Genomic DNA, 18372 nt, shown 5'->3' on the forward strand with positions numbered 1-18372 from the left:
ATGCTCTGACCCTGTCGTCTAGCCATCACAATTCGGCCCTTGTCGAAGTCGCTTAAATCCTCACGCTGCCCATTTTTCCAGTCAGTGGTCATAATGTTATGGCTGATCATGTAGATGGCTTCACTGTTCCACCTGACATCACCAACATCATCATTCCTCTTTTGCTCCATAATATGTACAATACTCTGTGCTCTTATGGGTCAGCGTCAAAGAACACATCGTTGAAGTTGTCAGACTAGGACAGAGAAATCAAAAAAATAATAATAATCTGACGTTTTTGTCAGACCATCATGAGACCTCCCATGACAGTTTTCTTCCACTTTGATATTCAAGACACGTAAAACAACCAAAATGTAATTTTTCTCACATTTTAGTTCCCTTTGCAGTTCCACAAATAGTCTAGTATTTCTCTAGGGAGAAGCCACTTTTATGAATTCTGGTGTGTTTGGACATTTTTAATAGATATTAATATTTTGACAGTTTTTCCCAATTTTTCATAAAATGCTGCACAAGCCTGGCTTAGCTTATGGTGTGTCACCCAGAATGACTTAACAGGCAGGATGAGTCTTTAACCAGCCAGAGCCGCAGAGCAAAATGTGATATCCACTTCAAATTTAAAAAAATCTTTTTCCGACCTCCATCACCTTCCTCCGCCGTTCACTGATTGGTCTGGCTGTGGGCTCTGTCTAGTCTAAGTGGACCTTTTACAGACTAATAAAACTTAACCTTGTGAGTTACAGACTGGCTTCAAGACAATTGTTTCTCCATAAATGTATTCATTATTTGGCTTAGTAAAAATACATCAAGGGTGGTTTTGTGCTTAATTAGTCTCTTGATGCTTCTGCAGATCCATGTCTGCAGAAACTCCACTTCCTGTTTGATTCCAACTGTGGCTTTAACTTGCTGTAGGAATTGCCAAAAAATATTATTATATTATTATTATTATTATATATATTATTATTATGATTATTATAACAGACAGAAAACCACACGCTGCTCTGAACACAAGTGACCTGATAAACTCTGTTAAAGGCAACAGATGGAAACCAAACCAAAATTCAAGACCTGAAGTGACTCAATGATCCAGACATTTCTTATGAAAATGTTTAATGTTCAGAAATAAATCCCCATAACTGATTGCTATATGAAACTCTGATGGCTTCATGTTAAAAGTTCATGGACTTGATACAACAGACTAAAGTTAGCCTAAGTTATATTGTGATTTTTTTTAATTCTATAAGATGTGAGATCGTAATCGTGCAAAACACATTTTTTTGTTTGGGTTGAAAGCAATCAGCAATATACAGTGTGTCATTTATAATGCGTGCTTTGTTTTGTGTGTAATTGTATTTGTACATAAAGCATTTAATAAAAACAACATAAACCTCAACACGGTGTGTAAGACTCTCTAAATAGGTGGCTATGGAGCTATAAATTGGTATTTGTTTCTGCAGTTTGTTAACATAACTGACACCAAGACCATTTAACATGTGCTTTCAGGTAACGGCTAACTCGCTTCATAAAGAAAGCCCACCAACCTGTCTCCAAATGACACAATTGTTAAATAATTTATATTCCTGCTCAATCGTCCTTGAATCTTTGATCACTTTCTTATTTAGAAACTAATACATTTCTTTTTTTAATCCATTCTCTGAAGTTTTACATCACTAAACAGACACTGATTGACTCTGAGAATGATATGGAGTTAAAAGAGGTAAGAAGTCCTCATATTATCATAATAATGCCGCTCAGCGTTTGAAGTTGGCTCATGAAGAGCACAATGGACCACGCAGGATGTAGATATTCACCCTCTGATAGTATGTTATTGCTGAATGAAATAACAGCACACTGCAGTGTCTTTTATCTGCAACTCATCAATGTCTCTGCTTACCTCTTTCTGCATTTCTGTCATTTAACCTGAGAAAGCTGTATATGCACTGTAATTTTCCGTGCTTTAAACATCAAAGCTGAAGTCCATTTAGCGATTTGAATTCTCTTCTGTGATTAGTACACCTGAAGCCTGGCTCTCATTAAGAGTGTAGATCACGGGACTGAAAGGAAGACTAAACACTAAGCAGGTAACCCTAATAATAATAACACTAATTTAATCATCAAATGCTAACTTCCACTTAAAAAAAAGTAAACCTGCCCTTTTTAACGCCAAATAAATGCCTGTTGAATTAAAATCCCTTCATATCTCTAACTAAATAGTCCATAAGGAATTCAGCTAAACTGTGATAAAATAAATAACACGTTTTAATAAAAGACACTAAAATAATGTACGGAAAACTAAACACCACATCAGTGATATAAATAAATTCCAAAAATTTGCTCAAAACTTCTCATAAAATGATATTTATAACTGGTTTACTTTTTTCACAGTGATGAAACGTAATGACTGTTCTGTGCTATACATTTTATACATATTACATTGCATGCAGTCTGTCAGTCTATACTTGCTTGATGATACATAGAGATTGACATATTCTTTATCATACTGTTTTGTTTTTCCCTACAGATAAAGAAACACATTATTGTGTGACTTGGTCAAAGCAGAGAGCGAGGTAACAGGTGAGTGGATAATCACCAGTAATGTATTCATGCAAATTCCAGTATTTGTAGTCAGGTTTGTTCAGCGGTGGTCAGTAGTGATTACTTTCAAATTCATTTTAACATTTAAATTAGACATAATTAACACAAACTCAGTAGGTTTAGCTCTTTTGGCCTCCTTTATTGATTTCATTTTCCAAGCAATTTGCAAAGACTTTAAATTTTGACTTTGACTAACAGTTTAAAACAGACTGCGACGGCCCCTGTGTTAATGAGTAAGTGTGTCCTCTAAATGCTAAATCACAGTTTACAACTGAACCTGCCCATTTATGTTTTGTGATTAAGAGTAATATTTTCTCGTGGCTCATTGTGTGCACAGTGTTAAAGGATTGAAATATAATTTCCATCTCACTGCACATTCTCATGAATCCACCATTAAAGATAATCTACATCAACTACAAGTGTTATGGTGCGCAGTTTTTATAACCCTGACACCTCATTTAAAAAAGGCAATAAACCATAGACATGCAATTAAAACGCTGGAAACAAAAGGGATAAAGGAAACAAAATCTAACTAAAACTGCAAAGTGATTAGAAGTAATTAATCATTTGATTAGAATAACAGCAGAGTAGTTAATACATGAGGCTGGCTAGAGGAGGAGTATATGCAATGTGGTTGGGTAGATTTTGAGATAAATTTTACCAAACTGAATATCATTAAGAAAATAAAAATATTTACTATACCTATTATAACATAGCTTCTTCTTTGTCAATTAAATGTGTTGTTTATTTCTTCTGCACCACTTATTTGCATCTTTCCTTTCTGTTGTTTCCGTGATAAATCCTATTTGTGTGTATTTTTTTATTTTCACCTGTGTTTTATCGCTGTGCAAATGCACCTACTTAATCCCTATGGACAAATATCTGCTGACCTATTCATAATTCATGTTTTTCCTCTCACATTATACCAAAGGTGCAATTCTTTTTGAAAATGTATTCAAAGGCATAACACCTTAATTGCACACTTGTACTGCTAATGCATAACAAGATTTATGAACAAAGCTGACCCAGAGGTGCAAGATGCCTTATCAATTGTTGTTTATATTGGTGCTATACATATATATCTCCTGTAAGGCAGCAATAAATTAAAAAAAAAAGCTATTATTTTTCCTAAAATTATTTTATTTTTTACTGTAATGTATCAAATTTGTTGATTTATTAAAACTCTCCCAGTTGTCGTTGCTCTTAATGGGCTGTAGTCGTGACTGCAAAGCATATTAATGGGACTGACTGCGACAGACAAGACAACTTTCAGAGCTAAAGTATTTTTTTTTCTAACAACTCAACACAAGCGCCATCTGATCTGTTTTCATCATAAAATGAGTAAACGCATGAATACTTACAAATGTAGAACTTAGGACTTTTGTTGCAGTAGCTTGTTAGAGCAGGCTTTACTTCATTCAGTGACAAGAAATATTCAATCAAGAACAAAGAGTCGGTCAATAGTCAGTGGCAAACATTAGTTAACAGTCTCTAGTGTTACAAGAGGAACTGTGTGTGCTTTGTAGTTATTATGAGCTTGTGAAACAAAAGAGATCGCTTTCTGCAGAAAAAAACTTTTTAAAACATTTTAATTCAGTCAGTAGGAACAGTCTGTTTTTGGCTGAAAAAAATAACTGTAGATTTAATGAAAGAACTTAAATCAAAAGTTTATGAAACTAATAGCACATTTACTCTGGGATAAAAACATGGCAGTTTCTATTTGCCTCCACTAATCTTTTTCATTTATTACCATATAATGATGGGCCAGTTGCCTGAACAACATACAGTACATTTTTTGCTTTACCTCCAATAGGTAGTCAAAATAATAGCTATACATTGTTGCTGAAATCATACTGTGCTGCAGTGCTCTTCAGTTCTATTGTACAATTACTAGACAGTCTCATTGCTATATGACTCATGCTCCCTTTGCCTTTTTTGCAAAATAGCACTTTCTACTTGTACTTGTGCTTCTTTCCAGAGCAGCAGGCACAGAAATCTGCTCCCAGAGGACTGAAGATTGTGCTCAGCCATCAGACATGCGGGCCCGTCATCAGTCAGGAAAGTATTGCTTGGTATGTATTTCAAGTTGGTCTCAGTAAAGCATCTCGCTATAAAGCCGTCTGTATTTTTCCTTATTGATGAGTTTGAAGAGATTAGTCGTTGAGATTACCCAAAGAATTACTGTTTCAATTTAATGGTAAATTAACAGGATGCACTTTGTGAATAGAACACATTGTCTCTCATATTTTTCAAGGCGGGTTTTCTTGTGTATTTGTGTATTGTCTATTAGATAAATATGGAGAAAATAATACTTAAGGGAACAGCTCGGACATGCAGCTGATTGGCAAAATTCTTCCCATTCATGGACGATTAAATTCAAGTCCTGTTTCACAGAGACGTTATGAAGTTTGCTCTGTGACTTGTTCCTTAAAACGGTCTCTCATGTTTACTTGCACCTTGAGTTGGAATTGATCAGTGTTGCTGGAAACTTGCTGTGTATGTCTGTGATGTTCATGCAGCCTTTGCCAGAAGCTCTCTCAGATCCATTTTCATAACAAGCCCTTCGCCAACTCAGAACCAGCCAAGAGCCGAAATCCCAAAGCCTGCTACGGATGTTGATGCATTTCTTAAAGTGAATGCCACTGATAAAACTCTCACTTTCAGATTACAAAAAGGATTTTTTTTTAAAAAGTGTCATTACCCATTGTATATTTTTCTTGTTTTCCTCAAAGAATGGAGTCTAAGGTGCTTAAAGACTCAGCTGCCTTCACATTTCTTTGCCACTAGTCCACACATGGATCCACAGTGATTCTTGTCCATTAGGTAGTGGTGGGCAGCAGCCTTGGGCACAATATAACACAGGCAGCTGTTTGTTTTGTTGGTTTGCCAAGTTTATCACCTTTGGCAACATTGTTTATGCAGCCACAACACTCGTAATAGAATACACATTAGTCCATTTAGTGAAACTGCTTATGCATCTGTTCCTGTGAAAAAATAAAGATAAATTCTGTTTACATTTCATTTATTGCACACAGAGATAAATTTGGACTTGGAGAGGAAAGATGGAACACGAAACATGATGACAAAGACTGACAAATGACTCACAGGTAAGGAGATGATTATCTATATGCTGTGACTTTTCAATATTAGATCTAATGAATCTTTTTCTATGTGCAGTTGATTTGTTTTGTATTTAAATAACTATTCTGATATTTTTAAGCCTGAATCGTATTGTTTCTGTACTTAGGAGCTCTGCTGGAAACAATTTCATTGTCGAGTCCAGTGTGGCCAAAGAAATGCTTTAAAACGTTTGAAACAAAAAACAAAAAAAATATCTTTTGGACCATCTTAATGTCTCAATAGCCGTGCTAGAAGGTCATGTTTCACATCCCACTGAAAACAAAGCTGTTACACAGGTTAAATCTGAAAAATGTTCTGCAATGTGGAAAAACTTTTCTAATGAATTGTTTATTGTAACAACTGTTAATGTTGGGACCATCAAAAAAATGGTTTTGGCTTTAGGGTTAAAGTTGGACTGTTTTAAGGCCATTTGAGGATACTATCCTTGACCTCACTGCACACTTAGAAAGTTGTTTCAGGCAGAGCTCATGTTCACTGTTTCTACTTTAATGGCGGGAACAACACACGTTGAAAAGCATATTTAAATAGACTGACTCAGCCATGCTAGTTGCTCTGTGAGGCTATAGTAATTGCTCAATGATAATACTACCAAGGAAACATGATCACAGTGACAACGCTTACATGTTGATGTTTACCAGGTATGATATTAACCATGCTCATAACTTAGTTTTGCATGTTAGTAAGTTAATATTTGCAAATTTGCATTAAGCACAAAATACAACGGAGGCTTATTATGACATGGGATATACTGAGTGTAGATCAATACCACGCTCATAGCCTACAGTAATGAAGCTACAGCACAAAGACTGGAAACAAGGGGAAACAGCTAGCCTGAAGTTAATATGAACAAGAACAGTCGTACATCCAAAATCTGTTCCTTTCCCTAAGTATTGTGCTAAATCTTACCCTCCTCATTTTGTCATGATCTTAGTAATGAGACAAAAAGAAAGATATGTATAAATATGTATGGTTGAAAATAGAGGTTACACAACTCGAGTTGATACACCAACACACTCTGCAGTCATGTAATGATACCATCTGCTTATGGGTTCCGACTGGCTGAGAGAGAGACATCCTCAGATATGCAACACGCTGTACTCACTAATTCAGTCAACGCCTGTGTGAACAAATAAACCATGGCTGCACTCTTTCTTGCCAACTCTCATGCTTAGTGCCTTATTTTCTCAAATGATTGCACCTATTTGTTCTTAACAAGACAATAAAAGCTCATTTGAAAAGGTTGAGGTGAGAGTGAGGAGGTCTATCTCCTTCCATCTCCATCTCAAGGACGAGCTGATTGTCTCTGACTAAAAGCTGCATCTCCATACAGAACGTCACCCTGGATGTCAGACGCGGGTTGACAGATTATAACTGGGGGATTCATAAAGAGACAGAGAGTGGATCGAGGGGAATTACCGTACTGCATTTGATGCGCACCCAACCAAAATGTCACACCCGGGGCTCAAAGGCTCGTTGCATATACAAACTACTGCGCACCAAGGACACAATGTCATTTGTCGTACATCCTCAGAATCAATTCAGACAGATAACGGCATGCATGTCACATGAATTATTATATAGACTTAAAGGAATACGGTATTTGGACATTTTGGGAAGTACACTTATTTGCTTATTTCAGAAGATTGATAGCACTCTCCTATGTGTCCTTTAGATATGAAGACACAGTCTGAGGTGGTTAGCTTATCTTAGCATATAGAAATAGTCAAGAAAAAAACTCAATTATTTGTTTGTATTACATAGGGATTAAACAAACACAATATAATGTGGTAATTAGTGCTAGTAAGCAGATTTTTTTTTTCCTTCAGTTTCCAGCCTTTATGCTATGCTATGCTAAGCTAAGCTAAGCAACTCCTGAAATAAGTTTTATATTTAGCACAAAGACATTAGAGTGCTATCAGTATTCTCATCTAATTCTTGGCAAATAATACAAATAAGCAGATTTCCCAAAATGTCCAACTATTCTTTTAAATATCTGCATTTATTTTGTTCTTTGCTCAGTAAACAGCGTATGTTTCTCCTTTTTTGTGTGTTGCAGGTTGTTTTATGAAGACAACAACAGGACACACCTGGTGGACAATAACATTTTTCACTCGTACTAAAGCATCTATGTGTTATATTTTGTGACATACATTTTCATTTCGACCTAAATCTACACCAGTTGGTTGCCGTCACTTCTTTCTGATGTTAGGTGTGTTTGTTTAGCACTGTGTCACTTCTGTTCAGTTTTATCACAGCCATATTTTGTTATGTTGGCCTCAACTAAAAGCAATTAACATTGGAAATATAAGAAAACTCAACTGTACCTTATTTTAGCCATGTTGTCATCTGGCGGCTGTTGTCATTACCAACCTGAGTGCACCCTGTGTCTGTTCCCAGCTCACTAATAAATGGTTCACTTAGTGCTGCCAACATGAACATGTTAGTTCATTAAGCAAGTCGAGCCCACTCCTGGCGTTCTGGCCAACTGTCACAGCTACTTTATGAGCCCAACCCGACACTGCCTCCGGAATATACTTCAGCAGCCAGTCACAGCTCACACCTCGTGTCATTTTCTGAGTGGTAGACATAATGAATGGTACCGTCTGCAGCCCTACACATGGTACGCAGTGATTAACACTTGAGATTGATAGAAGCAATACAAACATCCCACTGTTCGAATAAATGTTGGTGAATGTTTTTCTTTATGAATTTGTTCATATTTGATTTACAAAACAATAAATCGATAGCCTCGTAAACCAGCCGCATCAGCCTCTTGCAACATGTTCAACTTGAACAGCTTGCGGGGCTAACGAGTCAGATTCGATGCAGAAAATCATCCATTGCTTATCTTTTCGGGTGAAAAGGGATTTCAAGAATCTGCTCAATTGTATAGCAGACTGATTTCATCAACACATCCACCCCAGATTCTGGCATTTGTTTAATTCATTTGCTCCATGACATGCACTCCACATAGCCTGTCAGACAGCAGAGCATTTATCTTCCTCGATATCACTTGATCTAAATATTGGAAACACAAAGACACCAAAGTGGGTCAGGATCTAGGCGAGTACCCAGAAATGTTCAATGATGCAAAACAGTGCATGGTAATAACTCTAACACACAGCATTTCCCCCAGCCAGGGACGGATACCTGAGCAAACTCAGCTCTGTTTAGACAGCTGCTTGATGAGCCAGAATAGAAAATGAGGGTTTATAATCACCCGAGTCTAAAAGGGCCTCTTCACCAGCGTAGCACTTGTGATGAAATGCTGTGCAGAGTCAGAGTCCTTGACGTGTTTTGATGATTTTCATGTTGTTTCCCTTGCGACAGCAGGTTTGGATCTAAGCCAGGTGACAGAAGGTGAGGATGTATAGCTTGAGCTGCAATTTTTTTAAACAAGTTGCGTGCTATGTCTGATCTTAGCTCCTTTTTGCACAAAAGCCTGCCACCCTCCAGCTCTTTAGAGCTATTTTTGGAGAGATGATGAGTTTTGACATGTTATGTTGCGCTGTACATGTGGATAAACCAAGCAGCAAGTGAATTGGACTAACTAGGTTTTCCACTGATGAAGTCATCTATTACACAAAACGTCTTCGCAGATATAGTGCTGGTTTGATGCACAAGATTTTCTTTGGTTCGTAATATGCAGGGTGTAGCTTTTCTTGACAGATTTGTAACAGGGTTATATCGCCTTTTTATTTAATTCCCTACCTTGAAATACAATATTCAACCCAAAAGACAAAATTGTCACTTCTTATCATAATTAACAACTTTTAATTTTGAGTCTGTGACAACGAAAACTAAACCAATTCTCTCTGAATAATGTCTTCAAACAAACATTGAATCTCTGTTTTCATGCATAATGCAGACACAAGCTGTTAAATGCATCTCCATATTCAGATTACAGTACAAATAGCTATTTATGAATAAACATAATATTTTCTTTGCAGCTGAGCTTCTGCATCAATATCCTTACTAATAACTGTAGACAATTCATAACTTACGTATCTTTTTCATTAAATGTAAACACGATCAGATGTAATGTAACACCACATCTGAACAGCATTTAGTGTGATATACTGCTACATATAGTCTGTTCATTTGCCCTCATCCAATTCCAAAGGCCATTGCTGCGATGCTGTCCAGTGTGTGTAAAATATTTTTCTTAAATAGATTCAAACAAAACCACTCAGTGTATTATGAGTGTACATAATTAACTTTTTATTAACTTGAGTTTAAATAATTCCCTTTATCCTACGCGTTATTTCTCAGAATTAAATTAAGTCAAGTGTACTCAAAAAGTATTTGCTTCATTGTAACCGTGTATGACTCATAACTGCCTGTCTATTTCAAGTAGTTTGTTTTGGAGCAACATGAAACATCAGATATGGTTTGTAAAATATTAAGCAGCTGACTTGTTTTGAACATCTCCAATATAATAACAGAGGAAGTTTTATTAATTTCTAAACTACAGAACAAAAAAGCTCTCTAAAGGCCTTAAACTGTGACAGTAAAATGTGACATTTGTTCTTTCATTTTATCTGCATGTTGTTTTTAAATTGTCATTATTTTTTTTAACACAACCATGCACCATGCCAAGGCTGAAAATTACCTTCAGTTTAACCCTCAGCCATTTGCTCCAACATGAATCCTCACGTTTCCTTTTCATCTCATTCACTGAACAGCCTCAGTATACAACCAACTGATCTCTTTTCATACAGTTTCGCAATGTAAACTAAATTCAAGTTATTTTTCAGGTGAGCTATTCCAATCATGGAAATCCAAAAGTCCAACCAGTTTACAAACTACTTCTAAAATTGCTGTAAAAGATGTCTGCACCGCAGGTATCTCCGGTCTGTTTTTCAGCTTTTCTCTGCTCTACACACCCCCACGAGTTACAGCGCAAGATGCCATGTCAGATAAATGACTCCTACAGGCGAGACTGTGATGTAGCTGTCAAGATTCAGAATCACGGATGTCCCCAATGAAGCCTTTTTGTTTTGCCTAGATTGTGTTTCTTTTCACAGGGAGAAAATAATACACAGTTGTTGCATTCAATCTGGATAACATAAGTACCTACAGCAACTATTGCTCATAGGGCAAGGTGATCCTTTTTGCCCACATAAAAAAAAGCAGTCTATTGATTTAACAGCTGATTGTCAGTCAAGGTCATGTTTGAATCTTTTTATCCCTGGGTACTTTCACGAAGAGCATGTAACAAGAGTCTGCACTGTCTGTAACGAATTCTTAACAGCAATACACGTGGAATTAGTCACATCGTGCAAAGGACAGTCAATGCTTTTCACAGTGACTGACAGTCAACAACAAATAGGCACTCTACATAGAAGAACATAAATGCTGCACTTATGCTGAGCGGAAGAGTGACAGCCGGATAATCAATGATTGCTTCAGCTATTTACGAAAGGGTTAATGTGTCAGCTCTGCCACATTCAGTGTGTGAGTACATGAAGAGAGGATGCTCACATTCACTTCACAGCACATATAGAACATGTAGGTTGACGCCACTCTCCGTTACTTTAGACATAATTCATAACTTTTGCTGTCACCTATGGAGCCCCAAAATGTGATAAAAAGTTATCCGAATTGAAAACATTTAACTGTGTGTATAAAGAAATACAGTTTTATACTTTTCCTTTAACCCCCAATCAGTTGGTTAAAAAAGTGAAAAACCTTTTTTCCTCTACCGCCAATCAGTAAATAATTAAAACATAATGTTTCTTAATAGTCTTCTTATTTATTTGTTTTGACACACATTTAATCATTTATTTTACTTTCCTTACCACATTTTAAATTTTGCTAATGCATATATGATAATGAGATAGACACGTCCATGTATGTCCAGAGCAGTAATTGGTCCACTGTGTGTGTCTGTGTTTGTGTGTGTGAAGCATCAGTGATGCAACAGGACTTTATGGTGACCCTAGCTAACTGAAAATATGGTGGCTTAACAAACACCATTTCTTTTTCTTTTTCTGCTGGCTACCATGTCATCCTTGACTTGAGCTTTATATTTCTACACTCTGTTTTAATTATTGAATAAATAATGTATTGTTTGTTTCTACATATTCAGTTATATATCTGAATTGTCTGATTTATTAGTTTCGGGGCTCCATGGTAACCATAACTTGATAGAATCATTAAGTAGCAACAACACTGCACCACCTCAGTTCAGATTGAATTATAACTTCACTGCTGCTTTGTTTCTTTGGTAAAATGCCTGAAGGGTTGCTGCAGTAAGCTGTTGAAGTCGATTACCAGCTTACATTGACCTCACCTTATCAGTGTGGCAACCCATGGGGGCTGTATCAGTGCTTTGTCTTAAGTGAAAGGAGCCCATGTCATTTTCAGGATCGAATAAAAGCAACTGTGCAGGAACTGCATACAGAGCTGCTCTGACATTTTCTAAATTATGCTTTGGTCAGTCCTCGCTTCAGACATACTTTTCAACGATGTGAGAATGCAAAGAAAATGTTAATAGGCCTTAAAATAAAATGTGTTTTGATGTGAATGTAATTTTTTTAATAGATTATTTTAAAATGTCAATGTTGCAAGTCTGTTGTTGTCTGATTTTATTTGACATCTACTATATAAGGGCCAAGGCCAAAATAGATTCTGTTGCTCGAGGGCAACCCTATAAGGAAACATAATTACAAAAAAATATGGAGTCATCATCAATCAGTGTGTATACCATCTAAGCCCTTTGAGGTGTTGACATTATGGTAAGGGGGTCAGACTGACGTAATTCTTAAAGCGAAAGAATGTATTTTTTGCAGGTTGCTCTGAAGTCGCTGGCTCAAATCTGCACAGGTGTGCGGCCTACCACAGCTAAGACATCAAACTACAGACAATTATGGGGTTTGGGAAAACTGCAATTCTCTATAGTGAGTGCTGCTGGAGACCCTGTGAAGATGAAAAATGCATGTCAGTAGTGAAAAATCCCAGCTCCCCGAGGGGCGCTGAAGCTATGAACCAAAAGAAAGAGATTAACCAATGCAGCTGTGAGAGAGAGGTGAGCTCCCTGTTCTCTCCCGCTCTCCATCTCAAACCGATCATTTCTAAAATGATTTATTTTTTAATAACTGTTCAATGACGTGTGATTTAATGGAGCAAATCATTTGTGTCAACTTGAAGGGCCCAAAGGACGGTTTGTTCTCACGATGATAAATCCAGTGTGAATGAAAGTACAAAAGCAAAAAAGCTCAGAAACTGATGCATTTAACAAAACAGTGATATTTCATTTTATTTTCATCACTATGTGTGTCTCATAGTTTTGCCTGCATGGTAAGAGCATCACATCCCTTTGTTATTGCATTAGGCAGAACTTGCCTGATAACAGAGATTGCATGAAAAAAAGCAGCTACACTGGCTCAATTTATAAGCTCTAACCAAAAGAAGATATCAGGCACATCATTCATCTAAATGTTGGTTTTAAATTGGAATGGATAGTGTGAGACAAAATGCACTTTCACAGCGCTTGAACCTACCAAGATGTACCTCTTTAGGAGGGTATCAAAATTGAAAATAAGGGGAGAAAAACTTCTTCTATATCCCTCAATCTCAAGGGGGCAATCTGGTAGACCGCTGTGAGCGCCGGCTCATCAATCTATCAACGTCAAAGAGGAAATCAGTGGATTGCTCTTAACTCCTCACACTCCCTTCTTTCGAATCCTTATCTCCCGTCTGTTCAGAGCTGACACAGACCTAACTCTGCATCAACAAGCTTCAGTTCTCTGTCTCCACCAACACCCCCTGCAGGGAAAAAGGACGGGCACTCAGCTGGTTGATTGTCAGGGCCATTATGTCCCCCCAACATCCCTCAGTCCCCGCTTCCACAATTCCCACCATTAACAAGGGGATTTGCTTTCCACTTCTCCTTTGATGTGTCACACTCTGCTGCAGATTTGTTTTTAATAAGTGTGACAGAATCCACTTAACTGGTAGTGAGAGGAAGTGAGAAGACTTTTTTTTTTTCTGCGGAGCAACAGCAACTACTCAACAATGAATCATCATTAGAGAACCAGCCATTAATATATTAAATTGAGGGTATATGTTGCACACATACTGGGACAAATCTGAATAGACCAGCTGCAGATAGAGATGTTCTATATTTTTACGTAAAGGAATAGTTAAACATTTTGAGAAATACACTTGCTTTCTTGATAAAGATAAAGTAATATAGTAAATAAAGTAAAAAGGACAAGTTGTGGGTTAATGGGGGGTTGTGTGCTGGACTGTTTCTTGGTAGGGTGCATAACTTCCTGGATTCCTTTTGTCATTATAAAGCCACAACTTGTAGTACCAGATGAATTAGTACGTGTATTTTTATATATTTTGCCGTTTGGACAGAACCAGGCTAGCTGTTTCCCCCGCTTCAAGTGTTTGTGCTAAGCTAAGCTAACAGGCTGCAGCTCAATATTTACCATATACATGAGAGTGGTATCAGTCTTCTCATCTAACCATCAGCAAGAAAACAAATAAGTGTATTCCACAAAATGTTATATAATGTGAATAAATATTTAATTTGCCTTGTGGCTTACCATCTCATTAGCACAGTCAGACTGTACACAAAATGGGTTTTGCTATTTAAATGTGGTCAAACTCTAACATTGTGATCATTTCTGCAGTCGTGGATCTAAAGGAATCCAGCCACGGTGTCAACACAAGCAATGCGGAGGGAGAGCAATGTAAACACAGATGTGGATAGATACAGCAGAATGAGATGCCGTATGTGTGTGTGTGTGTGATCTCATTAAATTCTGTCTTCAAAGCTCAAATAACTAATGGGAAAAATAATTGCAGAAATAAAGATGAAAATGTAAGCCCCCCTTCTCAGTCAGGCAACTCTATATGTGGATGGAATAGATGGTCAGTGTTTACTAAGCAGTTTGATCCACGGCAGCGTGAAGAGAAGTTAAACCAACTCGCATGTGTTCCACACTGATTAAAACCTGTTTACCAAAGCATTGCAGGAGCGGGGATGTTTTTTAGCAACTCACTCTCCTCTTTCGCAGGTTTTGTCCAACATAAAGTCTAACAAGAAGCGACAGCATGGCTGCAGGTGAAGCTTATAAGAGTGAAGAGTTTGTGAGCAAAGTTAATCACATGAGCAGCGGCTCACACATCTGTCAGGTTAATGAGACAAACGCCCGGGGGAATAATAATGAGTTTACATACAGCTGCAGGAAGTTTGCCTCCAATTTTACAATCATCAGGGTTGTCACATCCCCCTGGCTAATTTTGTGTTTGGACTTGATGATAAATGTATTGTTTGACAACAGTCCCCCACCCCCCTCCTTTCTTTTTTTTTTTTTTTTAAAAAGAGACCAACATCACAACCTGCATTATACTGCCAGGTTTCACATGAATTGGACAAAATGCTGATGGGAGAGTAATTGATGCTTCCATCTGGTGTTACAATCAATACCAAACGTCATCAAGAGACAGTAATGGACACTCGTGGATCTCCAGATTTAGACCAATGGAATGACGCCAACAGGTGCATCCTCACCGTACAGTTTAAACCCTTGTAGGAAGGACACAGGCTTAGTTTCCCTGATAACACCTATCTGTAGCGGCTGAGTTTCCTGCTAAATTCACTCCTGCATTTGAAGCCTCCCAGCGAGAACAAAAACCCAATTCCCAGCCACGGAGTTTGCATGGTTACCTTCTGTTTGTACCGATTTTCTCATACCAAAAAGTCAAAAAGAAGGAAAAATCTGCCTTCTGTGTGCTTTGATAAAATCAGTTTAGATGAAACCAGCAGGTAAAATACTGCATGACTTTTAATTTGGTTAGTTTTATACACTCACAAGTCATACATTTAGTCTACAGTCAGTGATATTAGTCAGATAATTAATGAAAGAACGTAAGAGTGTTGTAAGGTCAGTTCAGCACCAAACTAATATCTTAAACTGAATACCGTAATGGATTTCAGATATGAGACAATAAAATGCCATCATGTTGCTTTAATTTAATGACATAATAAATACGAAACTGAATATAAATTATAATCAAGGATTCTTAACACAGAGCGCTTAGCAATACCTTTATTATAATTTTCTGTTTTCAGGTTTAGAACTTGCCACATTAGTCATACAACTCTCATCTTCACCTTTGCAGAGCAGTCTGTGGAGAATTACTTTAATAAATGTCACAGCGTCTGTGCTCAGAAACTTAAATTGTTCAAACTGAAAAATACTTTTCTGATTGGTTTTGTGACACATCAGAGACACATTTTTCTTCTTCATAATTATCCCAAACACAGTCTTCAGGCTGAGCAATGTTTTCCATGGTAAAATAGTTGTGCTATTCTTTGCCAGCAAAGTAAACCTCCAAGCATGCTGCGTTTAATACATCCCAATGGGAATATGGGCTTCGAGTATGCACTAGAGTGGATAAATGGAATATAGTCTTGAATGACATTTGAGTGAACCTGGAGAGTAAAGGAATTAAATGTCACCCCCTCTTTGCCATTATGTTTAAATACACACACTTTTGACAGCAGAGCACATAGCCTAAATAAAACAAAATAAAAAAGCTAAAAGCAGCGTTTTAGTTAACATTTTCAGTTTGAACAGTTGTTTGGTCTGTGTTTTGGTTGTTTGCATGTTTACTCTTATTCCACAAAATGCTAGGAAGGATTAAATGTGTTCCGATAATTACCATTGTAAATGTCAATCCCCTGTTGCTCACATTTTAACTCGTATTTGATCGCCTCAAAATTCACACTTAAAATTAGCTTTGAATAAAAGATCTTAATATCCAAATATGTGCACTTTAGGAAGTTTGACTCCACAACATATTTCAAGCATTTGTTTATATATAACTAACAATAAAATCAGTCCACTCACTAGCTTTTCCTGGACTTTAACCCATATGTTAGTCTCCATCAGCAGTTGGAATCTGCTCAGTTGAAGATGAATTGGTACCTTCACACATCAAACCACAGATCTTCTTCAAACAAGGCACAACAATTTCTTTCCCCCTCAAAAACTAACACAGCAAGTGCAAATCCAAGCCTTTAAGCAATGTACTCCACGTTCTAGCTTAAGGACTTGTTAGTTATTTAACCTCGAGCAGGCTTTGCTTCAGATCTGCTCAAACTTTTCATTACCTTGAAAAATATATATTTAGCAGTGACTCCAGTGCGGCGAGGATAACGTTTGTGACTGCAGTGTAACTAATTTGACAAGAATCCACTAAAGACCCCAAATAATCTGTTCTTCCTCCCACTGAAAAGCTAATACTCCATCATGACTGCACAACCTTTTATGAGATCTGAAATGAGGAATGAGACCGTTATCAAATAAATTGCGGCTCATTTTTGCGAAGCTGGAGGGCGAGATGTACAAGTAAGCATTACGGGATGTTATCTAATCCTTAAAAATGAGTAGGAAACAAAATGCACACAAATCCCCAAATTAACAAGAGCTGCTTCTGGTAAATAAAACAAATCTAACGGCTGCACATTTGGTCCCGTGAGTGAAATTACATTAGGAAGAGGACAAAGAGAAACATCATGCTCTGAATAGAAATGTACAATAGAGTCGATGTTCAATTCAATACCGCTGACAAATAACATTTTGATTTGTTTTGGTGCCTTTTCACATCACAAGGCAATATCGCCATATTATACCTTAAGTCTCGCTTTCTTTGTTAATTTTTATGTTTGAATCGAGATTCCTCGTCTGCAGACGCAATGCAAATGACCTTTAGCATGTTACGTTTGCAGCATTTACGAATTCCAGGTTGCAACAACACATTCACAAAGACAGACACATCCATGCATACAGATTCACTCTGTATGTCAGCTCCAGCTCCATACGAGGCTCATGACACAAATGTTGCCGTTAGGCCTTGGATTCAATTTCTTGCCCTTTCGGATAATACAGCGTCCCCAAGAACACCTCTCGCCCATGTAATGAGCATGGGAAGAGAACAAATCACAAGACGAAAGCAAGCAAGTTCATGACTAATGATTGTAAATCCATTCGAAGGAGATAAACACCGTCCTAGTCAACTGCCTGCCCAGAGTCTAAAAAAGTGCCAGCTTTGTCAAACGTAGTCATGCTCAACCAAATATTAAACATCAAGGGTCTCTTGCTGACAGCAGCCCGGCTGCGTACTGTTATCCAGTCGCCTTATTATACTGAATAAATCCGCTCTATGTCAAGCACCATGCCTGGATTTTAAGACCTAATTTAATTCCAGCTATGTGCAGCTCTGGTGCAGGCCGTGTGTTTATGCTCTGACATTACAGGCATGAGAAAGTGACTAACTGTGGTCTGAATGTGTCAGAAAGTCTTGAAACAGAAAAGCCTGCAGAGCAAACGTGCAACTGATTTTTTTAACATCTGACACCCTGAGGGACGCACAATTTGATTTAAAATTAACAATGATTAAATTACAGAAAGAGGCTTTCATTCAATCATCTAATATTTCCTTTGGCCTCCTGGGAAACATATTTGTATTCATATAATTCAGTGCTGCCTGTTCGGTGCATTTAATTGGATCTAAAGTTGGTAATCTTGTAAGAAGCATATAGTAAAAGTGGAGATAAGAGCTCCTAAAGAACTGAGATTAGAGAAGCTGGCGCCACTTTAGCGCAGAAGATTCTTG

The sequence above is a fragment of the Morone saxatilis genome, unplaced genomic scaffold, assembly GCF_004916995.1.
Source record: "Morone saxatilis isolate NCDOM2014 unplaced genomic scaffold, NCSU_SB_2.0 Contig19, whole genome shotgun sequence".
Lineage (NCBI taxonomy): Eukaryota > Metazoa > Chordata > Actinopteri > Moronidae > Morone > Morone saxatilis.